At 44.0% G+C, this 27,166-nt stretch overlaps 1 protein-coding gene and 1 pseudogene across 1 annotated transcript in view; both read left to right on the top strand.

The window, feature by feature from the left end:
• LOC147702773 (protocadherin alpha-C2-like) overlaps positions 1-27,166 on the top strand; it is an 868,304-nt gene that overhangs the window by 23,996 nt on the left and 817,142 nt on the right. The window lies entirely within an intron of this gene.
• On the top strand, positions 13,846-21,161 carry LOC147702778 (protocadherin gamma-A4 pseudogene; annotated as a pseudogene).

Below are 27,166 nucleotides of genomic sequence, written 5' to 3'. Positions count from 1 at the left end.
CAAAAATAAAAGCACCTGCCTTATTTTGTAGAGAAGGTATGCATTGTGCGCTCACCTACAAAATTATGTGGCTGTGTCATAGCACCTTTTTTATTGATTTTTCTTTTGACATGCTGCACAGCATCAGGGATGCTATACAGCATTGCTATAAACCACTGGCAAAGCCACTAGGTCCCAAACACAAAGCCTATTGGCTTTGCTAATGATATGTAAGTTTATAAATAAGCGCATGTGGCCTGTGAAAGGTGGTGTTTACTAACTATAATTTACAATGGTGGCTGCTAGGGAAAAGTAGTGGTGAGCCAAGAGGGTTAAAAAAAAAAAAAGTTCACTTATCTGAGGACCAGGGCATAAACATAGATCATGAGGTACACTACTTTTCAGGCACCTAGACAACACACTGAAGTTGACTAATGACGTGACCACAGACATGTCCAGTCTAAAAGAGTAAAATATGAACATGCTACCTGTAACAATCACCAGAGGCTTATCTGTTGATGAATTACTGACATTATGAGTATACTGAATTGTGTAACCTAAGTTCTATGATACCTACTAACAATGTATTGTAACAATACTATATCATTTTGTAATGAACCACATAGGAGGGAGAAACTAATTAAAAGCACCATACTTGTAATATTAGCAACAATTGTGCACATACGCTAGAGACCACTAGTCACGTATATCACGCAGCAATGAAACAGTATCAGAAACTCATCATGGCCAAGATTAGTTACCTTTGACACCTAGTATTACTCATAATATTGTCATGCACTGTAGCATTATGTAAGGTATACCTAAAGTACTTTGGTTTTTTTGAATTATATATACTATCAAAGTATCGACGACTTACACAAAATTATATATTATTAGAACAGAGCGCATCGATGATAGTCCATATCAATAGAGTAAAGATATTCTTAACTCGCTACATATTTAAAGATCTCTTAGATTTTTTAGATATTGCCAGTCTATAAACAATGTACATGTATTACTACTGTGGATCATGGTAATTAATTGAATTCTCCAGTACCAGTCAAGTGCCCTTGATATGGCTTCACAGCAACACTAACATATCCATTAGATATTCCAATTGGACTCGGCTGCTACATACCACACTAGACGCATAGCCTATTAGATAACATCGCAATTTTTTGGCGAATATCCTCACACTTTATTTATGTCCGTTTTGGTTTATATTAAGAACTGGTTCCTTGCTGAATTTTACTTCTCGATATATTCACCAACAAATATTTTTTCTACGAGATGACATGTTGGGACATTCTACGTGACTTAACAATTAGGAAGATACAATGCGCAATATAACCTTTTAGACCTTACAAGATGGCCGCCATAACTACCCAATATCCGGGGTGATGCTCAATTCCCACATGTGGCTCTCGCGTTAACTCACGACGAGCCCGTGACCTACACGAGAACTGATACAACTGCCGGGAAATATAAACGGTACTGAAGAAACATACTGTTGATCTGGAATCTTACGGAAGGACAGGGGACACATTATTACATCTTTGGAATGGCGAAAGGTAGGTGCTACTTTAGCAACGACACTGTTTTTAATTCACTGGGTTTCTGCTCCAAACTTGCAATAGTTAATGTTAAATAGGATTTAATATCCCTTCCGTTTAACATATACGCACTTTACTAATGACCATGCCATATTGACCTACGATTTAACAATCCCAACCAGAATGTAACTTGTCGGGCTGAATAGACGAATATCAACCTTGTGACTTTATCTATTAGCATAACGTTGATTAAGAGCTAATATCCTTTCGTATAACACAAACGCACTTTTAATATTGAACATGCCAAATTGAACTACGTTATAACACTGTAAATTGAATGTAATTTATCGGGCTGATTATGCGAATATCAACCCTATGACTCTATCTCTCGTAGCGAATATTACGAGGAGCGCTTATTATATTTTTTAATACAGTTGCACAGTACATCTGAGTGGAGTTTACCGCGGTTACCGAGATATTTAATAATGAGAAAACAAGGATTTTCGATAAATAGTGTCTCTATGAAGACTAAAGTAATTTCGATAATAATTAGAAACCGTACGTTATTCCTACAGCCCTACATATGAATAAACAGAGTTAAGAAGCTACACTCCTTGACTTCTTTCACCGAATTTTACTGAGATGCAGAGATCGTCCCCTACAGAAACCCACTGCGGGTTGGAAGTATCACCGCAAAATATGTGAGTAATGCGACTAGCTAGGTGAATACTGCGATGGACATTAATGTATTGCATTGAAACCAAATATCTCTTTTTGTAAAATGTATTTTATTCACAGATACGACCGCTTTACCACAAAGAGGTATCCCTTTAGGGTATTTTGACACTTTTTCACCAGATATTGTGCATGTAATATCACACCAAGATATATCCCCTTCTCACAACCTTCCAGAACTTCTTATTAAGAAGTTCCCTAGTTAATTAAATCACAACTGAACACAACAATACCTCGAGCACCTGCACCTATTACATAGTTGTTCATGTCACATGTTGGTCTCTCCATCTTAGTACGAGTTCATAGACCTACTGAATACAGAGGTACATTATGTGTTATATTATTTAACATATATGAACAGTTACATCTACGTAAAGAAGTACCTTGTCTAAAATATTATTTTAAACCATTATTTTAAACCACTGTTTTAAAGCACGAACTTGAGTGACTAATCACCACCTGTGATACTATGTTGCATGGCCCGAATGAATAACAACCAACCAACTTGAACAACAACTAATAGTTAACAGTGTGATGTTTAACACTGTGTTAATGGGACTTGTTGTATTGGGTCCTCAAACAATTGTGTATGTTCTTTTCTTTACCAATGCAGCCTTGAAAAAGTCGTGGGTTACATTCCCAATACGACGAAACATGTGTTGTCTGTGAGAGTCCAAGAATAAAACTTCACAATTAACAACCGGATTATACTAACGAAATTCATTTCTGAATGCAAGAATGTTGAATGCATAATTTTGAAAAAAACGGAAAAGATCTTGATTTTGACGTGTGCTAGGGAGTTTCTTTTGCTTATGTATAGGCCCATGCCTAACTTAGAGGGAGTTGTGGTTTCCTTTACCTTATAGCACCGTTCTTCGAATACTGATTGCATCACATTAGTGAGATATTCTGACTGGCGCCTTAGAAACCTATAAACAATACCACTGGCCTAGTGTTTCCTTACCTGAGTACGGCCACCGCCTCTCCTTCATCCTCCCGCTATTCCTGTCTCCCTGCAGCATACAGGCTCTCAGACTCCCCTGAGCCAATCACGATGCTCCATTCACCAGCATGACAGCAGCATCGAGATTGGTCTGAGCGGCCTGGTTCGGCACTCAGACAGGGAATTGGAGCTTGTGCATGTTCTCCACCCAGCTGTACAATACAGCCAGGTGTAGAAATACTAAGTGTGCATGTCTGTTTGGCCAGCCAAAGATGGCTATCCAAACCATCATGCACACTTTAGAGCACCAATCACTCCTCCCCTTGCTCATCACATAGCCCAGCCCACCCGCCCCTACTTGGCTTGTGTTAAAAATAAAATAATAACATAGTGTTATTAACGTTGTGCTATTTTATTTTTTATTTTATACTCAGAGGGGCAAAGCTACTCTGCCTTAGTGGAGGAGCCGCCTCTGATAATTTAGCCAAACTCTCATAGTAGGCCAGTGACATGATCAAAATTGCTCCTATCTTGAAACGTTTCTATGAGGTAGATTAGGAGAGGGATTCTAGTGATTTAGCAGGAATATACTATTGCAATAAGCAGTTCTGTACTACTTTATGTTATGAGGTTGCCTTTGAAGTTGAAATTACATGTTCTTATCTATGCAGCTTTGTAATGGAAACCTACTTAGGTAGTGACACAAATTGCCGGGGAAGATTTCTTTTTAATAATGAATGACTACTGAGATTGAAGCATGTATGTTGCAGTGACATTTCATAGAATCTACATTTCTGCTAATTCTCACCACCGAAGGATATTGCTATGTACACAAAGTCATTGACTCCTTTCTTTTAAAATAAAAGTCAAGAAGGATCTGAAATTACCAGGCATCATTCTTAACATTAAACGAAAAATATGCATGTTGGGACTTAATATCAAAAGCGTTATTATAACTTTGTAAGGGAACCATGCAGTGCTTAATGCCTCATTCCAATCAATCCTAATCTTGGTGCCCTCCCCAACATGAAGGGTGGATAAGTATTTGGACTAAAATTTGGAGGGCTTCATTACGATGTTAGGCGGACTTGTGTCCGCCTGACACCTTCAGGAATACGGGTCCAACCGACCTCTGGTCGACGGCACCTAACCGCTGAATTATGATTGCATTCAAGGATAAATAGGGGGGCACCATAATTGCCACTTTGGCCCCTTAGCCAAGGCCGCAGGAAGAAGAGGGCCCTGCTTGAGGCCCCCAAACTTGCTTTCCAACAAGCTTTCTATATCGGGAAGCCCGGCTTGGAAAGCCTGCTGGAAACCGAGCATCGTATTCTGGACGGCGAATAGGTATTACATGCCAGTTCCAACTGGCAGACGGGCTCCTTGAGGCCATTGGTAGCCAGCCAGAATGCCCAGCCAATTTCAAAACCGACAGCCTCCATTGTAATGAGGATGGCGCTTTTGAAACTGCAATGAGTCTCCGAAAGCCTCCAAACTATGGGGCCGATTAGGATGGCGGATGCATTGCCTCCGCCAGGCCGGCGGTAGCCACCGCCGCCTCTGCGGAGGCAATCCGTCTGCCATCTTCCCAGGACAGACCCCCCGCCGCAATAAGGTTGGCTGGGGGGTCGGGCGGATGGCAAGACCGTCCGCCGCGTTTCCGCCGGTCGCCTTTGCGACCGGCGGAAAAAGTGCATGCATATGGTGGCGGTGTCTGCGAGACACCGCCAGCCATATTATGATGCCGCCGGTCCTATGCCTTTCCACGGCGGCATTGCCGCCGTGAAAAGGCATACGGTCTTTGCTTTGGGGGCCCGTTGCGGGCCCACAGGGTGAAGGGGGGTGGGTGGTGACATGGGGGGTACCTATGGTACCCCCATGCATTTACATGCTTTTTTAACCTTGCGGCGGGTGCTGCTTCATGCAGCAACCCCGTCAAGGTTAAAGATCCAGGATGTGCCCGCCAGGTTGGCGGTCACTTCCTAATTGCACAGGAGGGACCGCCGCTGCCCCTGCGGACGGTCCCTCCACCTCGGGGGTCCGCCATCCTAATGAGGCCCTATGTTGGAAGTCTTTCCGAGCCTCATCGTAATCAGCCCCGGAGTTGTAAATATTGGTAGGCAGAAATATGAGAAAATAAAAATTGTGACTCAAAGAAATCATGATGCAAAAATATTGTCAAGAATATTGTTTATTCAAGTAAGTAATATCGTTGTTAAGAATATCACTGTTCTAAATATCATTCTCAATAATATAGTTGTAAAGAATATAATTTGTTTAAAGTAATTTAATGTGTTTCAGTTTATATATTAATGTTATGTGTTAGTATTGCTTGTTTTTTTAATTGTTATTAAGGGCCTCATTATGATGGCAGTCGGACGAGCGTCTGACCATCATCGCTATGGACAGGTGACTGCCCGACAAGACGTCGGCAGTCCGGCCTCCCCATTATGCTATCTGCATGGCAGTCATAGAATACCCTTTTCTACTGTGGCTTCTGTTGCTGCCCGGAAAAGGACCACAGCACAAGCCCCAGGAGAAAAGGACACTTTTCAAACATCAGTGCACCATGTGCCAGGCACACAGTGCATGGATGTATGAGGGGTAATATATGTGTCCCCTGGCCACTTAGTGGGGGCCCACGGGGACGGGCCCTGGTTGAAGCCACCAAAGTCCCTTTTTGACATGAAAAGGAAATAGACATCCTAATCCCTATAGCAATGTCTGCACAGGCACTGCCTTCATTGTAGGGATTAGTGTCCAACCGCTGCCCTAATGGGCTCCTAGAGCCTGTCGAAGGCGGTGGTCTGCTCCCCAGACTGCTGCAATCCGACCGTCCGCATCATAATGCGGTGGTTGGACCAATGGCTTGGATGTTGTTGGAACAGCAACCGATGGCCTGTTGGTGGCGGTCCCACCGATATGAAAATGCGGCCCTAAATTTTTTTAATCTAGTTTGTAATTTTAAGTGATTTTGAATTTTTTATTTAATTGTTAATACTATTTTATAGTTCTGTAGTGGGTTGTTGGGTTTATAGGGGGATAGGGTGAAAAGTTAAGTAATAATTATTAAGTAATTACTAATTTTCAAGGAAGTATGTGATTAATATTTATTATACATATTATGATATATTGATTTATTTAAACATATATTTTAGGTATTGGTTGCTACATTTGTAGGGGTATAGGGTGAAAAGCTAATTGGGAAATAACAGTGAATATATTATTAAATATTGAATTTATTATTAATTATGTAAATTGGGTCATCATATATTTTAGGAGCGGGCTGCACTTTATTAAATTTCATGGACCAAACCTCACACTCCCAGAAGCTCTCTTTTCAGTCTAAAATCATCTGATCATCTGATCATTTCTTCAACCCTATTCTCACGACCTAGCCAAAGTTTTCATATAAATCGGTAACGGTAATGGACCAATTTAACTGGCTTATCTCTTCCTCTTAGATTTTCCTGGTCTGTCTGAACATAGACTAAGTTTCTCTGCTTCTAAAAAATAAATTCCTTGCAAATCGTGATGATGTCAACAAATTCTGTCCAGATTCAGTTCACTTCTTCCTCACCAAAGTCCTATAGAGATACTTGGGCAATCAGGTATACAGTCCTCAGCAAAATATCCCCTTGGACAACTTTCAATCAGGACTTAGAGCAGATTTTAGTAATAAAGCAGTTAGTCTGCAGATAACACTTTAAGATGGGAAATTGTACTAGATCTGTTGCAATCAGATTGCAAATATGCGACATATGCCACATGTAGTGCTCTGCAACAGGTGCCTTAGACCTCTATTCTGCTTTATGATGGTTCATCTTTGTGGCCAGATTTAACACAAAACACTGCAACTAGTATGTTAGCTACATTATCATCCTGAAACTTGACACTAAGCCCCTATGGTATCTTAAAATGCAGTCGGTAACCTATTAAATAAACAACTTTATTAATTTTTTCCATGTGAATATCCATGGTTTGGGTGGGCGATAAATTCTGCTCCACCAACGGAGTTCGTGTAGGTATTCCCACTCTGTGTTATGCTTGTAATGCCGAGTTCTTACAAAACTCAGCCAACCACTGCGTGGCAGACTTTTTTCGCATACGCGGTTCCCCAATGGCAGTTGGTGAACACTTGCGAGAATTGGCGTCCCCGGGCGTGATTTTCCGGCACTGGAATGGCACCCAGCAAGATTTCTCAATCTAGGTGGTCATAACCTCTGTGATAAAACTTCAGCTCAAGAAGAAAATCTACTCTAGGGGCAGCAAAGAAAGAGCACCCTGCGGCACACTGTGTCGCACCTTTGTGCTGATTTTGCAGCATAAAACAAGCTCCCTGTGATAAAAAGTATTGTGGCATGCCTATCCCACCCGCTCATGGGACTCAGCGAAATCTCGCTGAGTTTTCATGTATCTTTGTGTAATACTGCGGATTGAAACTCTACAAGTTCCCCCCACCCCTATGGGACAGAGTTTGTAAACATAATGAATATGTACAGAGAGGTAATAGGAAGACTTTCTATGACTCTGCTCCTACTTGTGGGCCTGATCTTCATCATGACACTGGCCTTATGACTCCACCCCTTTTCTGCCCCACTCCCAATTTGGGTAGTAGAAATATTTTTTCCCCTTTTTTTAGCACTTCTTGTTGAAATGTCCTTGTCCTCCTGGCCTCAGATAGACAATTTGTATAATCATATAAGCCTACTCATCAGAGGAGTAACATGTGCAGTGGCAGATATTCAAAGGCCAAGAGATGCGATTTTGTTGTGCATGACCTTAAGACTGCCTTCAGTGGCCTCGGCTATGTCATGGGAGCTCCTGTCCATGCCAGAGGAGCATCAGAGCCTGAATCTGGAGTAACCAGAAGATGAGACAGGGCAGCAGAAGCGAATGTGCCTGCATCTAGGAGCAAGAGGCGGGGGTCTGGCGTGGGAGCAGCAGACATTTTCGCTGAACCTCAATATGAATTTGCACAGAATTCAGGGCGCGAGACATCAGGGCCAAAAGTAATGATTCTTACTGGTATCTCCACCCTGAAATCCAGGCATATGAATTCGGCCCAAATGGGCAAAGCATGCGAACACAAGAACACTGCATTTTACAACATGTGGTTGCCAGAATGGTAGATTTCAGTGTCGTTTCTCTTAAGCATTTGCAGCTGTTAGGGCAGGTGTTTTTTACTAGGTAAGGAAATCAGTGGCGGCTGGTGACATTTGAAACTGGTGGGGCGTAACATTAGTGGTGGAGCACACCGCCTTTTGACATACGACACACAACCGTAATCAGGGTTCAGCGGGCCCTCAAGACTTTGGGTAGCGGTGCCACTACACCTGCTGCAGCAGTGAAAGCTACCCCCTACTGCACACCTAGCGTTTTACATGCTACAGACTTGGTGCACTGGAGGTTTGAGTAAACCAATTCCACAAGGTCTACCTGGCGAAATCGATGCAGACCTGGGGTGGTATTTTTGTATTCCATAATCATTAAATGCTAACTCCCTTTTGTGCCTGAACCTGGATTACTACAGCCCTCAGATTAGTTATTTCATTCCACCGGCTCACAGGTTAACAGTGCTTCTGACCAGAGTTTATGGTGTCGAACCCTAAATAAAAGTGTAATATTTCATGATGTCATTACCCTTTCAGTACTGGCTGGGAAACTTTTGCTTTTATTGTATGGTGTTGGAAGAAACGTGTAAAATGCACCATATGTCACTATTTGTTTTTCAAAACCGTATATCGAGGAATATCTTTATAACCCATCCTCTTTTCATAAATAGGTAAATGCTTAGAATGTGTCAAAGATCAATGCAGGAATACAATGAGGTTGATCCCTATGTAATAACGCCTGCCTTATCCTGGCAGACCTGCTCTCCCCAGGGGCTCTCCTTATAATTACTGACAGCGCGCAGTTAAAAGTCCTTTAAAGTGGAGTCTTCCTCCAATAAGAATTCTCCCGCATGAGGGCTCCTGGAAATGTTCTGTCTGCCGTGGTTAGTGCTCATCAAGCTGCCCATAATAACTACGGTTTGGAGAAGCACATATTTATTTCACAATTATTAGAACTTGTCGATGTCGAAACCTTAATGTTATTAAATTAAAGAATGGGATAAGGGGCTTGCATTGTCTTAATAAATAAAGAGCAGAAGGATGACAAGTGAGAGGATAAGATTATCTCGAGGAAGGGAGAAAAAGGAAGAGACGGAATAGACATGAGCGTGTATATTGGATTGGATGATTTGATGGCTCGACCAAAAATAAATAATTATGAACTCACCGGGACCCAAAGAACGGAGGAAAACCCTCTGCACGTTTAGGGCGCGCTGGGTATCAGGGATGTCTGTGGTGAAGCTCCCCTGGCGCGGAAGTGCAGAGCCTAAACTTTCCATTCAAATGCGCTGACTCGGTTTCGAGAAATTGTCGTTTTTAACCAAGAATTGGCACACCAAAGCCCACAAATGACCAACACTGCTCTGAACCTGCGGCAAAGTTTCAAGTGCTTCGCTAGGGCTAGGAAGTAGAATATGAAATAAATTAAATGCAATGCATTATGGGCCCGTGCTGCTTAGCATATAGAACAGCCGCGCTGTGTGTGCACTATAGTCGCCTTTGCGGAACAGGAAGCAATACGTCCGAAGTGCAGGCCCCCACATCTGTGTTTTAATTTCGATCACGCAGAACAGTGCACAATGTCCGTCAATGGATTTATTCTTAGTGCAAGCAGCTAAGCGTGTGCTATATTTTCACTTCACTTGCATGCAGTGCACGACGCTATGTCTGTGCACCACGAAGCCCCCCTCAAATAGTAAGAATCTATCCACACAGTACACACGGATCATAGTCATGGAATTCACGGTGCTACATCCATGTAATCAGGGCGCAATACTTTTTGAATGAGATGATTGCTCCGACATGGCGCTATAATTTAGCAGTCTGGGCACTATCTTCTACGCAGGTTAAAGATATACATTTTAAGAGGAAAAGCAACGGGCCAAAATAAATAAAATAATTAAATACAATAAAAACTAAACTTACCTTATCAGGATGAGGCATGTCCTCCGCCGGCGGCCGGTTCCGCGTCACAGCACGTCTCACTCCGAGTCCAACGTGACAAATCATTGGCAGGATACCACCCCCAGTCGCATCCAGGCCTTTTGAAAGGGCATGGGGCGACTGTACGTCACCGCCCGAAGAGGAGCCTATATGCAGACTTCTGCACTAAACTAGGCATGCGCAACATGCCTAATGTTATGGGAATGGACTGGCCGTGCTAAATAAAAAGCGCCCCTGGCTCGCAGTTGCGCAGTAGGAGTCCACTTCTGGACTCCTGCTGCTCCCGCCTGCGTGCATGCACTGTGTGTGACGCATGCGCACTTGAGGCTGTGAAGCAGCTGCCAGCACAGGCCGGAAATGTAAACAGACGAGAATTGCGTCTGCTTACATTTCTTGCTGCCTGCAACGTACGTTACAGTTTATCTTGATTGATTGTGAGAAGTGGGGCGCTGCCCCAACGCCCCTAATGGACCAGCCGCCACTGAAGGAAATCCATCTGGGAGCTCTGACCCTGTTATTCCCATAGGAGTAAAATCCAAGTGCAGGGACATGGGACATTCAGATGTTCTCTCCCTTGGGTTCCCACTCTTGCAGGATTATCATGAAGACCCATCCACTCTGCTGCGAGGACGATCGTAACCAGGTCCTGAGCAAAGCGTCACTCATGGAGTCAGGGTAACCTGGCCTGCAGGTTAAGAACTTCCAGAACAAACTGATCTTCCACTAAAAATGAAAAATCTCTTTGTAGATTCATACTCTACCAAGTTTTATCACATGTATGCATCTTTATGTCATGCAAAATAAGAACTGTTTAATATTTATGTTGGGGCAGAGGGAGTGGGGTAACATAAAGGTGCAGACCACTCTCCTGAGAGAGTTAGTTATTCACAGAAAGGCCAGGTTACATGGATCACACTGGCGACTCAGCAGATGTGCATTGACATCCGGGCAAAACTGCACTAGCATCAACATGAGTAAGAAGACATTTGTGCTAATTAATGCAAGAAGGACGTGGAAAAAAATGCAACTAAACATTTTACAAGTCGATGAATACAAATACCTTTCCAAACTTGTATGTAATTCCAGTTTCAAAAACCTGCACACCCCATGCCAGTGGCGGGCCGTTGTACTAATAAATGAAGAAATCGAAGAGAACACAACCACGCTGTCGCTTGTCATACACAAACCCTGAATGCATCTAAGAGAAGAAACCTGTTGACCCAAAGGTGTTCTCTCCTTTACTAGCATTGAGGCACCTCCTCCTAAAAGGTAGGACTGCGACATTCACAATTATTGGAAAAGGATTTTTTTTTTAAAGCTGTACGGCTTGCGGGTCTTGCTTTTGAATGCCCCGTGAACATCAAAACATCGAACCTAATAACATTGTCAATGCTTGTTTGCAGAGCAGCACCATGGAGCTGGCGCAGAGAACGGCATCTAAAAATTAAAGCTGCAGAACAAAACTGTTTGCTTGATTTCTGTAGCATACAATGTTTGTGTGCGTTTTTCAGTGCTTGGGTCCTAGTGCCACCTGGCTGCTCGCGAGTAACTGCAGATGTTAATATCCCCTATGTATTCCAATGCAGCCAGAAGGACACACCGAAAAACAAATAGAACATGGTGACACGGAAAAGAATCTGTGGGAAGATCTAAGATGCGATTGGCAATATTTCATTGTCTAGTCAAATACTGAAGGTCGTGGAGCAAAAGAAGCCAATGGCTGAAAGAGACTGGCATAAAGTCATTTAAAGTATAGAATCCATATGTTCGCCATGAATGGCATAAGCACAGGGCTTTAAATGGGCTGGGTCTCACTAGTGCTGAGCACCAGCTGTGTTTTACAGGGGCCTCGAAACTGGTCTCTATCGGGCTCTGTTTTGTGCCATGGCACAGGCGGTTTATTTTTTTCCGGACTGCAGTTATATAACTTTTAACTAGTGGAGAAGTTACTGCAGGACGTCATGCCAGCTGAGCGTTGTAGGGGAGGGAAATCCTTTAAAGAGAGTCATTTTCTCTCTGGATTTCTCTTCTCTTTTTGAAACTCAGGAGCAGCAACATTATTGTGGTGTCACCAGGACTGTAAGTGGAAGCGTTTTCAATATTATATACAGGCCATAGTTGCTGCTTATTTATCTTATGCAACTAACAACCAGTGACAAAGCCAATAGTCCTGACTTGTTGTAGGTATGATGTTACTTTTTGTATCATATATCTGGATGCAAGGACAGAAAAAGCAAAATACTAGTCGGGCGGCACGCTATGCTAAACCTATTTGTAGCTTACGTGTTTTAAGCCACGTCCTTATTTACATCAGCCACGCCCCTTTGAGAGACCCCCCAGCTTTTTCATCCCAATTAAAGTCCTGCGTAAGCACCAAACATGTTAAACTGAAAAATACAATCTGGCACTGGTCAGGGCTCGAGTCGGGGTACCACGCAGATGGACGGCGTCCCCCCACTTATTTTACCGGGAGCTCAATAACTGGAGCATATGGAGCCACACCTTCGCTCTTTGGCCTCTCTGGGGCGAGATCAGAACCCATTCAGAACGCAGCTCACGCGCTGGCTTCTCTGATGCAAACACATTTAATGGGTGAGCGAGGGGAGGCAATGAGTCTGATGGTGCAAGCCACCTTTCGTGACATCACTTCCTGTCGTGACTTGAGCATCCCCCCACTTCTTTTTTTTAGGACTTGTGCCCTGGTTATGGTTAACAATAACCTCTTACATCCATATATCAAAAGACCACAATAATTCAGAGAAGGGGGAACAGATTCATAGATGAAGTGCCAAGTTAAAGCCAACAACATGGGAATTTTGCAGTTTTACTTGCAGTCCAAGATTCCGTGGACATGCAGACAATACAGGAACACAACTTCAAGTTAACTGAGGGAAAGAGAGAGGGGACTGTCTACGAAGTCTCTGACTCTCCATCTGCAGAAAAACATTCTAACATCCTGCCCCGTCGTACTAGTGCGTTTCGTCTTGTTGCTGAAGTAATAGGGTGTGTTGCATTCATTTTTAAACTGCGCGGCGTTGCTTACACAACAAGAAACTAAAAACATAATCGAAAACAAAATATCAAGGGTCATATTTTAAAATGAAATTACGCCAGCATATGCTAATAAACGTGACATCCATAAATATAGATAATATTTAAAACCACTAAATCGGGCTCTACATATTGTTAGTGTGGAACCCGGATTGCACTCATATGTGTTTGGCACTGAAGCATACAAGCACAAAGGCTGTCTTCACACCTAGATGCTAATGCATCGTACTGGTTGAAATTGTTGCACTGAAAAAAAACCTCAATATTTCTAAAAGTACTCCTTAAATGAAAGGAACAAATTCCTATTCATTCCACACGGTGGTGCCAGGTGCACGTGAAACTGAAATGTAGCGCTCTCTGTGACGTGTCTCCTCCTTGTTCACTTCACTGAAGATTTCTATTTAGAATAGAAAACGAGAACAAGAGAAACACACCAGCTTGTGTGTTGCGCGTGATGGATTTGCATCGATAATCATTAATACGGGGCAACTGTATGTGGTTTCAAGACGTGGCAGGTATTGCGGAAATAGACTTATTTTATTACTGAAATGGCTGTGTCTTTGGACAAACTGGCTTTGAAATGGCGATCGCTGTTCCAGCTTTGGGTTTTATGTTGTTTTACCTCTGTGCGAGGACACCTCAAATACTCGGTCTTCGAGGAGCTTGACCCCGGCACCGCTGTGGGAAACCTCGCCAAGGACCTCGGCCTCCACCTCGTTCAGCTGAACGCCCGGGGGCTGAAGCTGGTGTCCGGGGACAGGAAGCCGCCCTTCCAGGTGAATCTGAGCAACGGCGCCTTATTCATTGCTGAGAGGGTGGACAGGGAGCAGGTGTGCGGGCACAGCAGCGCGTGCACCTTATATTACGAGCTGGTGGTTGAGAACCCCCTAGAAATGCATCGGCTGGAAGTCGAGATTCTCGATGTAAATGACAACGCCCCGCGCTTTATTGAAAATGAAGACTTTATCAGCATCCCAGAGTCGGCAGCGCCAGGGACCAGGTTCCCACTACCGATGGCTCTGGATTCAGATATTGGGGTGAACGCTCTCCAGGGTTACAGTCTCAACCCCAACTCCCACTTCGAGCTTAAAACGAGTGCAAACTCAGAGGGGCGCAAATACGCGGAGCTGAGTTTAGCGCGCGCCTTAGACCGGGAGGCCCAGCCCGTGCATGAGCTCGTGCTGACAGCCTTTGACGGCGGGGACCCCAAAAGAACGGGATCGACCCGCATAACAATTACTGTTATTGATGCAAACGATAATGCACCGACGTTTGATCGCTCGGTTTATCACGCTCAATTATTGGAGGATGCGCCTATAGGGACCACTGTCACGAGGCTCAATGCCACAGACGCGGATGAAGGGAAGAATGCGGAAGTGAGGTTTTTGTTTGGCAAACACGTCCATGGAAGTATTCCAACAGTTTTCCATATAGATGAGACAAGCGGCGTGATAACACTGCAATCACAAGTTGATTTTGAATCCAATAGAGTGTATATGTTCTCAGTACAAGCTTTAGATAAAGGGCCTCTGCCCATGGCTGGACTCTGCGAGGTTGTTGTGAAAATAATCGACATGAACGACAACCCTCCGGGCATTTCGATAACTTCCCTGTCCTCGTCTGTCCCGGAGGATGCTAAACCCGGGACAGTGATAGCCCTGCTGACTGTGTCAGACCGAGACTCGGGGGACAACGGGCAGGTGGTCTGCACTGTGCCCTCAACGCTCCCATTCCAGTTACTAAACCCTTTCAACAACCATTATTCTTTGATTTTAAAAGACACGCTGGACCGTGAAACCGCCGAGGAGTACAATGTCACCATCACGGCCACGGACAGGGGCTCTCCGGCTCTGTCCACCAGCACTGCCCTGACCGTGCGAGCTGTGGACGTCAACGACAACACCCCGGCGTTCTCACAAGCATCTTACTCCGTTTTTGTGAAAGAGAACAATGTCCCCGGGACCCACATATTTACAGTATCCGCCATCGACGCGGACCTGAAGGAAAACGGATACCTCACCTATTCCCTGGCAGCAAACACAACCATCCATAGCTTTGTCTCCATAAACTCCGAAAACGGCAAAATCTATGCCCTGAAGTCGTTTGATTATGAAGAAATAATGCGGCTTCAGTTCCACGTGCAGGCCAAGGATTCGGGGGTCCCATCCCTCAGCAGCAGGGTGTCCGTGGAGGTGTTCATTCTGGATCAAAATGACAACGCCCCCTCCATCCTATCCCCCCACCCGCAGAAGGATGATTTCGGCGCACACTCGATCCCTCCTTCTGCGGACGGCGGATACCTCGTGACAAAGATCCGAGCAGTGGACGGGGACAGCGGGTACAATGCCTGGCTGAGCTATCACATTGATCAAACGACAGGTTCCTCCTTCTTTAACGTGGGGCTCCTCACAGGCGAGGTGAGAACCTCCCGTGGGATCAAAGAACTCGAGGGGAGTCAGCAGAGTGTGTCTGTCATCGTGAAGGATCACGGGAACCCCGTCCTTTCCAGCACTGTCTCCCTCAGCATCACTGTCCTGGACGCCACCAATGATATCCGTAAGCAATTCAGAGAGAACCCGGAAAGCGGACACAGCACCCCGGAGCTTAACCTCTACCTGGTCATCTCGATCGCAGTCATTTCCTTTGTCTTCCTGCTGACTGTTATCATCTTTGTGGCTTTGAGGGTTCATAAAGCCAGTGCGGACAAAGCTGAATACGGACAGCCTCCGTGTCCGAACCAGAGCTGGTTTGACACCCAGAGCAACAGCTACAAGGTGTGTGTGGGGGACCCGTGTAACAGCATCTTACTGTTCCACAGCGCATGTCCGCCGCAGACGGACGGGAGCGGGGGCAACTTGACGTCACTAGAAGGAAAGGCGCAGCAGAGCATCGATGATTTATTAATGATCGGAGACAACCAGGTAAGAAAAATATGTTTTATACCCTGCGCAGGCGCCCTGGCTCTTCCGTGACCCTAGACAAAAGGCTCCCAGCTGAAGATGGCAATACTTTGTTATTAGCTTCTGCTTTGCCTATGGGCATCCACAATTGATCACACTTTCGATGTATGTTTAATATAATGCAGTATACATTTAAAATGTACATTCAATAACATTATGTACATGATGGGAACCCCTCTTTCCTGTAGCACTCATTGGTTTTTTTTTGTGGTTTGCCCGATTGAGTGTTTTTGAGCCATTATATAATGTTGATGCTCAGAGGCGTGCCAGTTCCTCGTGAGATGATACAGGGTCCTGGGATAGATAGCAGGGTTAGCAGTCTCAGTCACAAGAAGCCTGTTGTTAACTTCACGAGGGTGTTTGCTGTGTGTGATGACCTCACCGCACACTCTGCTCTAGAACGGAATTCTTCTGAAAGTGAGGTTGCCTGCCAGAAACTATAATTATTTATTAATATCTTTTGGGCATTGGGGCAGTATTTAGGGTCTGTTAGAACATGAATGACACATCAGACTAAATACAGGTTTGTCAGTTCATATTTTATTTTTCTGATTTGTCAAAATTGTGAATGCAGCAGTTCATGTATATTCACTGCTTCGTGTAGTGTTATATTCAGTAGAGCATAACACACTAGCTCACAGTGGGGAATAGATATTGTTTTGCTAAGATGGCAAAGTATTAGTGAGGTACCTACACCTCTCAGTGCTTACATCGATCTCCAAAAACATTAAATTCTATATTTAACTTTATCGATCACTGTTCAGTTTGTTTATGCATTTTCGCTGTGAGTTTAAGCAGTTTTGACAGTTTCTCAATGATCTTAGTTGTTACACCTAAATGTTGTGGTGCGGACAATGGGGCTCTTAGAGAGAAAGTTGGCTTCTTCAATATGGGAGAAAGCCGATTTGAAATGATTAAAAACTTAGGAGAGTAATTTGAAGTCTGATCTCTTTTCATAGGATTGTCATTTAAAATAATGATGTCAGGATGTTGTGGGAGTACAGATCTGAGATGAGGAGTGTTTCTGGTGGTCAGCCTGCAAGCCATTGTTCTAAGTCAATTTGCTTGATGTTTATGCTCCCAACGAGGCATTTGCTGCTGAATATAATGAGTGATGGGCTTTTATTCTATGATTGCTGCAAGAGTAAAAATGTATGGTGGTAAGAGTTAACGAAATGAAGTGGGACAACGGCGTGTAGCTGTCAAACTTCCTGCAAGTGCAATGGCTCTATGAGTTTGTGATCTCAACTCACCTTTTGTACAAATCCATCACATTGCTTTGCTACCAGTTTTATACTGAAGCTATACATGTTTCCACTTGTCCCCGCTGCCCAGTAGCGTTCCTTCTCAAATTGTTTGACCCACTTTCGGTTTTCCACCCAGCATATTGCACAGCAACATTCATTGTAGCGCGCAATGCCCCTGATTTCGTGCTGTCTAACATTTTTGGTTCACTTGGTCTTCCAAATCTTTGAATTGTAATAGGACACTGGACCACTTCTTATTGTTATTTTCAATTAATGTGTGGGGCAGAGTGCATTGGTAGAGCCATTTGTGCTTAAATATATCTAGTTGTCTTCCCAGAGTATGTATGGAGTTCCTTTAACATATTCTTTACTAATTCATGTTTCCTTTAATTTTAAAGATCTGGCAGGTGCTCAAATGCATTTCCAGAAAATGGACTAAGATAGTTACATTTGCAGAGCCATTCTCTGGATGACTGTGACATGCATCTAAATATTATTTGTCTCACAGTTGTTTGAATGTTATGCATTGGGGCGAATTCAATTTGCAAAACATGTTGTACATGATGACAATTTTTTTAGTACCTGCATCGCTACTGCATGTTATGTTTGATTAAATAGTATTAGCTATTTGTTGTAAGGGAGGAATACTTTACAATGTCCTCTAAGATCATTATTTTGTTATGTAATAAGATTCGAAGTCCCAAAACAGATATATCCCATATGTTCAGAAGACACATATCACCACATACCTCTGAACAATTAATATTGACCAGAGTGTCTTCTTGAATGAATGCAATCCTCTTGCCATAATGTCTATAGAACCAGCTAATAAAAGTCAGAGTAGGCATTCCAAATTCCTAATAATCTTGTTCACCTGAGATGATAGCTTAAGTAGTGTACCTGTGAGCTTGCAGCAATGGCACTTTTGCGGTATCTTTGGTCTCTGAAAGTAAAATCTTAATCTTTAGGCCCACCAAGTTATATGTATTCACTGGGCTTACAATGTTTTTGCACAGAGTACCTAAATAAAATCTGTGCATTGAAAATCAAGACAGCTTGAAGCATCTTCATCAGTAAATATAGAACAGTGTACAAAGTACCAATGGGCCAGAAACTAAGTGAATTATGATTTACCCTAGAACTAGTGCTATATCTTTTTATTCTGCTTATGCAACACATTCAGGAAGAACATTTACTTGCAGAAAATCAGCTAGTGTGTATATTTTGTTACTCCATTTACCAAGATTAGTATTTCTGTGGTACATTCCAAATTTTCATCGCATTCACTGGCATTCTGGGTAAATAGTGTGTAAAAAATATCGTGGTAGACAAAATTCTTGTAAAAAATACCATGATGTCAAAAGTATCATGAAACAGAATAATGAAGGTAAGAATATCATTTTAGGTATTTAATATGTTTTTGTTATGTTGTGCCAAACATTGCTAATTTAATCTAGTATGATAAAATTACAGCTTTAATTGGTATGATAAAAATTAGTTCTTTTAGATTGCTAATTTATTCGTTTTATAGTAGTATATCTGTTTTATTTGTCTCAATATAGTTTTATATGTTTCATTAGAAATTATGGAACTGATTATGATGTCGGGGAGATCACCACCGACAGACCGTCTGTGGTAGTCCATCTGACATCCGAGGCAGCGGTCCAACCGCCACATAATGTAGCGTTCGGACCGACTATGCCTCCGTCAGGCTCAAGAAGCCTGTTGGAGTATCAGTCGGAGAGTAATCCCACCAATGGTGCTTGGCACATGCTGCATGGATGTTTGAGAACTGCCCCTTTCCACTGTGGCTTGTGCTGCATCACTTTTCTAGGGCTGCATCACAACCCTCAATGGAAAAGAGCAGTTTTCCAACCGCCTGAATGGCAGTCGCATTGTAATCGGGCAGGTGGGACTGCCAAAATATAGTCGGTTGGACACCTGCCTGAAGTGATAGTGGTTGGACGCTTATCCAACCGCCATGGTAATGAGGCCCTAATTGAGTTATTTATTTAGAAATTGTTAATTTAGTAGTGGGCTGTTGGTTTCATATGGAATATGGTGGGGCATTTCTTAACCCCTTCGGTGCTCATGACGAGCTCAGCTCGTCATGGCATATACCTCTCAGGTGCTCATGACGAGCTGAGCTCGTCATGACCATACCAGTTTTTATTATGACCCAGCACAGGAGAGGAATATCATCAGCAGCGATGTGGTTAAAATGCAATAATTTATTGTTTTTAATGTATAATTATGTTTCATTGAACGTAATTTTTAACTGCTTATTCAGTATGTAAATAGTTATTTAATTTCTTCTTATTTTGTATTTGTTGGTTTTTAATTGTTATTGGGTACAGTTTACCTAATTATTGATTTGTTTTACTTAACTATATTTTAATTGCTTTAGTTGTATGTGTTTTAGTTAACAAGTGACATAATAATAATATTTTAGCCTTTTTATTACATTATTTATTTTAAATTCTATTGAATTTTTTAATGTTTATTTTTTTAGGGTATGAGTTAAGGAAATGTTTAAATGTAAAAGATCTTTGATATTTTTTAAATTTGACTTTTTATCTGTAATAAACCATTTTTTTTGTTCACATTTAATCTTACATTTGGTCTATATTTAAATGTTTTATTTTAAAAATTGAAGGGGCAATATTAAATGTGACCCCTCCAAAGTCCCACAATTTCCATTTTTTTGCGTAGATTGGTGTGGGAATAGCACATTTGACGTCTCCAAAAGCCAACATTTTCTTTACTGTTGCTTAGATCAGAGTGAAAATAGTAAATTTGACCCATCCAAGGTTCTACACTTTCCCTACAGTTGCTCAAATTGGAGTGGGAACAGTAAGTCTAATCTCCCCAACGTCTAATACTTTCCCTACTTTTACTTACATTGGAGAGGGAATAGCACAGCTGACCCTTTTAAAATCCATTACTTTCCCTACATTCATTTGTATTGGAGTGACAATAGTAAATCTAACTCCTCCAAAGTCTAACGCTTTCCCTGCATATACTTAGATTGGAATGGGTATAGTAAATGTGACCCCTCCAAAGTCCAACACTTTCCCTACTTTTGTTTTTGTTGGCATGACAATAGTAAATCTGACTCTATCAAAGGCCAACACTTTCCTTATTGTTCGTCAGATGAGAATGGGTATAATAAATTTAACCCCACCAAAGTCCAACATTTTCCCTAGTTTTGTTTAAGTTGGAGTTGGTATAGTAAATCGAACCCATCCAAACTCCAACACAAATAACCTACTGTTGCTCACATTGGAGTGGCAATAGTAAATCAGACCTCTCCAAAGATCACCACTTTCCCTATTTTTGCTTAGATTAGAGTGAGAATAGTAATTCTAACCCCTTCAAAGTCAAACACTTTTCCCACTTTTGCTTATGTTGGAATGATAGAAAATGTTCCTTGCTAATTTCAACATTTTCCTACAATTGCTCAGATTGCAGAAGAAATATTAAATCACATCCCTCCAAAGAAAAGCACTTTCCCTACTTTTGCTAACTTTGGTGCCAGGATTGTAATTCGGACCCCTCCAACATCAGAGCCTACAACCATGCTCTTCTCCAAACCAAAAGAAATCCTCTGGTATAAGTTTGACATAGAACTATAAAAGTGTGTGAGAGATAGGATGAGAATAAAAATGAGGGTACTCACAGGAGAAACACCTGGGACATATATATATATATATTTTTGAAAGGCTTTCACTGGGATTACATTGTGGGAAACTCACAGCATACTGCATATCTTACTGTGTTCTTGAAATGCAAAGTCATAGAACCACTATTTACAAGTATGCTGACTGATCTCCCTTGGCTCTTGGCACCCATGACAGACAGATTGGTGGTGTCCCCCTCTGCTGGAAGAGGGGGTCAGTAGGCTCCCTGCACACTGAGGAGTGGCTGAGCGTGCACAGATGCAGCCCGCATTAGAGACTGAGCCTTGATTTCCCCGAGTGGCCCTGCTTACGGCTGCGCATTGTGGCACAAGGGAGGCGCTGTTGGAAGACAGTGGAACAGTTGTTGGAGATCACCACCATCGGTCGTGGTTGTTTATCCTGAACGGTCCGTTGTCACTGACAACCTAGTGGGAGTATGCAGGTGAGCATGGGTGGTTTTCCTGACTGTTGATCCCCTATGAGTGCCCCATGCAATTAGTGGCTTCTCTGGCACACCTGACATGGTGATGGTCCTGCTATAGAATGGCAGCGTTGACGGAAGAGATCACTGCCATTGGTTGGAGACACGCTTCTTGAGTAGCCCCGTGGACAACAGAGCCTCGGCGGAGGGTCGCGAGTGAGCAGGGGTGGCCCTCATTACTATTCATCCCCCAATGAGTTCCTCCTGTAATTACTGGGGTCTCTGGCATACCTTGATCCATGTGGTGGGTAATAACATAAGCGCCCAGTTTCTGGTGACTGATTGGTGGCATTTGGGGATATGCCTGCCGTTCTGCGTTGGGGACCACTAGGTGATTCATGTTTTAGCTGGGACAACATTTCACCCCTTGATGGGCAGCAATCTGCCTCTTTCTTATACTGCCGCCTTTCGCCCTCTGACTCCTAGGGACTCCTGTGCTAGTACCAGAGAGGGTAGGCATCCACAGAGGTGGCTGATCGGGCTGACCTGACGAGACGTCTCTACTCATTGATTTAGGGGGTCATCGCCACATTTCACTGAGCACGAGAACAGCTTTTCTTTAGGGGGTGGCATACTTCTGGATTCGGTCTGCCTTGGGGAGAGGCTTATTAACTGCTTAGTATTGTGCCTTGCTGGTATCCCAGGGGTTCAAGCATGAGGTACTGCAGAGCCTATTTTATTTCCACATGGGGCGAAATAAGCAATCTAGAAACCAAAAGGGGAACACAATGGAGTGGTTTAAAAATTCAATGACTAACTTGCCACCACACTCATGTCAGGCCTTTGGCAAGGGGGTGCAAGATCCAGAGCTCTCCGCCAGAGAACTCACAAGGGTAGAGACACTGGTGGCCATTCAGGTATCTATGGTGGCTAAGGAGGGCAAAATGTAAACTGTGACCCTCAAGGTCAACCTGCTGTGCACAGACTTCCGCAAGGTGTCTGGTATGGTTCGGGTGGCTGAGGGTTCTATACTGCAGCTCCAGGCTGAGGTGGCTACCTTGCAGAAACAGTTGGCTATGGTCACGTCAAAATGGGGGCTCTGGTGGTGTGAGTGAAATACGCAGTACAAAGGTTATGCTGTTACAATGTGCTCCTCCTCTCAAGACCTGGCTCTTTCGCTGAATGGATCTGCGTCTGCCCCCGTCCCCTCAGTGCCTTGAGACCCTCACAGGTGAGTTGCGTGCTTTACAAAACTTAATTGAATGATTGATAGAGGTCAAGGCCAAGTTTAGATCGATGGGCCTCCGCTATATGTTCTTGTATCCCTATAGACTGAATGTGTTTTCAGGGGGCAAATCTCACTTTTTTGATAATACGGATGATGTGTGGTGGTGGCTGAATGTCTAGTACAAAGGTTTGTGCGCCTAATGCGGATTTCGCTTGAGTTTTGGGACACCACGCTTAGAGCGACATAGTGTGTGATAGCCTGCACGTTTTTAAATATATCTCCTTTTAGTGTCTCAATATTATTTTAATTTCCGTTATTGTACCCTGTTTTTAAATTACGATAGTAGCGCTTACTTGCACGATAATTGTGATCCTCACGGCGGTTTTCGCGGGTCTTTAGGCAGCTTTACTTGATCACCGCCATCTTGGGGGTAGTTAGGGATGTTTTTGGTGAGCGCTTTAGTGCTCTTCACAGCAGGCGCGGCCCCTACTTAAGACGAGCGCTTTGGTCAGCTCGGTCCTGGACAAGGTTTGTGCGCCTAATGCGGATTTCGCTTGAGTTTTTTTAATTTCCGTTATTGTACCCTGTTTTTAAATTACGATAGTAGCGCTTACTTGCACGATAATTGTGATCCTCACCGCGGTTTTCGCGGGTCTTTAGGTAGCTTTACTTGATCGCCGCCATCTTGGGGGTAGTAAGGGACGTTCTGCTGGCGCCATTTTGGTGAGCTATTTAGTGCTCTTCACTGCAGGCGCGGCCCCTACTTAAACCTGGCATGGAGACGCTCAACGGTGACGCGCCTAGGGCCAGGAATCCTGGTTAATACTTCAGCAATAAGGATGATATATTCTCGGGACGACCTTATGTCATTGTGCCCTCCTAAAGTCTCTTCCTGTAAATCTGCCCATAAAGGATCTATTCCGTTATCTGGCTGCAGAATGTGTCAGCTGATTCAACCTGATAAAGGTAAGAATGCCTGTTGTTAGGTCTGTTGAATTGTAGATCCCTCCCGAGACACTCGGTAGAAATTAAGCTTCTTATCCAAGATCTCGACTTAGACATCCTGTTCCTGAAGGAAACATGGATGACATCCAGCTCTGAAGTAGATATAGTGCAAGCCCTCCCCAGAGGCTTTCTAATATACCATCTGGATAGACCTGTGGGGCGAGGGGGTGGCATTGCCATTCTATACAGGGACACGTATGTGTGTAGGGCTCAGAATGGTTCAGTGTCGGACTGCAAGAGCTGCCTGTTCTCCTTGCGGACGTCCCCTACGGTGTCGGTGTCAGGTATACTGGTCTACCGCCCTCCGGGCTGTGTGGGTAATTTTGTTAGCTCCTTAATGGAAACAGTCACTCTCCTGGCCTCTTCCACGACCAACTTCATAGTGCTGAGAGACTTTAATCTCCATTTTAATGATCCAGCAGATCTAGTGGCGCGAGACCTGCAGTGCGATTTGAAAGCCTTCGAGCTGAGTTTAATCAATGCGGGGGCCACGCACGATAAGGGACATTTACTTGACCCAATTTTTTCAAACATTCCTCGTTTTATAGCCAGGCCTACTTATCCTCTCCCGTGGTCAGACCACTTCTTGGTCCCGGCAATCTGGCAAATTGATTCATTGGCCACTCTTGGCCCCAAGGTTCATATGGTGGAAATAGCATGGTCCAGGTTATCAATCGATGACTGGATTACCAACCTGGACTGTACGTGCCCTCTCCCTGAATTGGACCCAGTAAAGGCAGATGCAAATTTCGATCAGTGGCTGACCACTTCCCTTGATGCCATTCTCCCGAAAAAGAGAGTGCCAAAGAGGGAGAAAAGAATTGGTTCTGCCCCATGGTACACTCCTGAGTTACGAATCCTTAGGAAGGGATGCAGAAAGTTGGAGAAGACCTGGAGAAAGGAATGGGAGGTAGCCAGCCGAGAGGAATATCGCTCAGCAATGAGGGTGTATAAATCCGCTCTTCGTCATGCTAAAGCCCAATTCTTCGAGGAGCGAATAAGAACTGCCTCCAACTCTTCCAGAGAGACTTTTAGAGTGGTAAAGGAACTTCTTAAAGTTCCCGAGCCCCTGGTAACACATGACAGCCCTGGTGAGAAGTGCAAGGAGCTGGCAGACAATTTCCATATGAAAATTGAGAATATATTAAGCGCCCTGCCCCAGCCTGCCTTGCCCCAGCCTGTTCATAAAATAGACACAGGGAATCAGCCAAGAGGAGCACTCACCCACTTAGATACCTTTGGCCCAGTATCAGTGGTAGAAGTCCTCAAGGTATTAGGCTCTATGAAAAGCGGTTCCCCTAGGGATCCAGTCCCTATGAAGTTCCTGAAACAGGTAGCACCTACTATTGCGATCCCTGTTACTGATTTAATGAATGCATCCCTCGCCCATGGCTTGGTGCCACCGAGCTGGAAAAAAGCAGTGGTAAAGGCTCTACTGAAGAAGCCAAGTCTGGATCCTTCGGACTTGGCAAATTTCAGGCCCATTTCCCTGCTTCCGGGACTTGGTAAAATCGCCGAAAGGTTGGTGAACCGACAGCTGTCAGGTTTCCTGGAGTCTAATGGCCTGCTGCAAGACTCACAAACTGGATTCCGGCCAGGCCGGGGCACCGACACCGCTCTCCTTGCAGTCGTTGATGAAGCCAGAAGCATTCTGGATTCAGGAGGGTCAGTGGCAGTGATCCTCCTGGACCTCAGTGTGGCTTTCGACACTGTGAACCATCAAGTGTTGATTCAGCAACTGTCCGATGTAGGTGCTTCAGGTGTAGCTCTGAAGTGGCTTAGGTCATTTCTCAGTGGGCGGACATACCAGGCTTGGGAAGGTAGTGATCGGTCAACATCTATCCCCCTCCAGTGTGGCGTGCCACAGGGCTCTTCCCTCAGCCCTACATTGTTTAATGTATATATGGCCCCCCTGGAGGACGTGGTGGCCCCATTTGACATTAAAATCATCAGTTATGCGGATGATACGCAGCTGGTGGTCGCTCTATCCCAACTGGTGGATAATCCCGATTCACTGCACTCCTGTTTGTCGAAAGTTCACACCTGGATGTGTGAGTCAGCTCTAAAGTTGAACGGTTCGAAGTCCGAAATAATGTTGCTAGGGAATAAGATCCCCTCATTCCCTTTGACGAGTTGGCCTAGCTGTATGGGAGAGCTCCCGAGTCCGAAAGAGGAGATTAAGAGTTTAGGGGTCTGGTTAGAGCAAGACCTCTCTTTTAGGACCCAGGCGAAAAAAACAGCAGGAGTCTGTTTTGGTCTTCTCCGCTCAGCTCGCAAAGTCCTGCCTCTTCTTCCTCCAACATCAAGGAAGTTGTTTATTCAGGGGCTTATCACATCTAGACTAGACTATAGCAATGCTATCTTTCTAGGTGCTCCTGAAGCAACGTTTAATAAACTCCAGCATGTCCAAAACGCTGCTGCAAAGCTGCTTATGGGCGTGCCAAGGATGCAGTCAGCTAAACCAGCCTTAAAGGCACTGCACTGGCTCCCGGTGCGGGAAAGGGTCAAATTTAAGGCTCTTTGCACAGCACATAAAATTCTTCAGGGGAGGGGTCCTCCTATCCTGAGGAACTTAGCTGTGCCTTACAAAGCTAATAGAGCGTTGCGCTCTGACCAGAAACATCTGCTCCAAATTCCCAGAGTGAAAAAGGCCTGTACCGGTGGGAGAAGATTTTCGGTCAATACAGCCATCTTGTGGAACGCGCTTCCTTTGAAGTTGCGCTCAGAGACCTGTACTCTTCGGTTTTGCAAACTCCTTAAAACTCATTTGTTTCCTGCTTGGTGGTACTGAACCGGCCTTTGGTTAACTGTTGGCGTCTGGACAAGCGCTGGGATGCCAGAGGGTAACTGTGCGCTATATAAAACTTCAAATAAATAAAATAAATAAATAAATAAAGTACCCAGGGAGAGAATGGGATCCCGGAGGTCTGGGACCAAGATGTCTGCTGGGGCCTGCAGCAATCCTGCCTGGAGGGCAAGTTAGGAGAGTGTGACTGGGGCTGGACAATCCCCTGGGAGGAGTATCCATAACAGGGTTGTAATTCAGGATGGTAGTATCATGGCACAGGCTTCCTTGGAACAGCATTCAGAACCGGGAGAAAATGAGACTGTTCTGGAGCGTCTAATGGTGCAGGACGATTCTGTGATCTTATTTTATTGTCCCATGTTTATTTTTATGTGATTTAACATTGTGTACTCATCAAACATTCAGTATTGTAGGGGGAGTATTGTTTCCCTCTGTTTTTGCTGAGGGGGGAACACTAGCAGGTCATTGATTGGGGACACACTGTGATGGTTTGATATAAA

This window comes from Lissotriton vulgaris, chromosome 7, assembly GCF_964263255.1.
Source record: "Lissotriton vulgaris chromosome 7, aLisVul1.2, whole genome shotgun sequence".
Taxonomy (NCBI): domain Eukaryota; kingdom Metazoa; phylum Chordata; class Amphibia; order Caudata; family Salamandridae; genus Lissotriton; species Lissotriton vulgaris.
The sequence above is the reverse complement of the archived record's forward strand: the minus strand, read 5'-3'. Positions and strand labels throughout refer to the sequence as shown.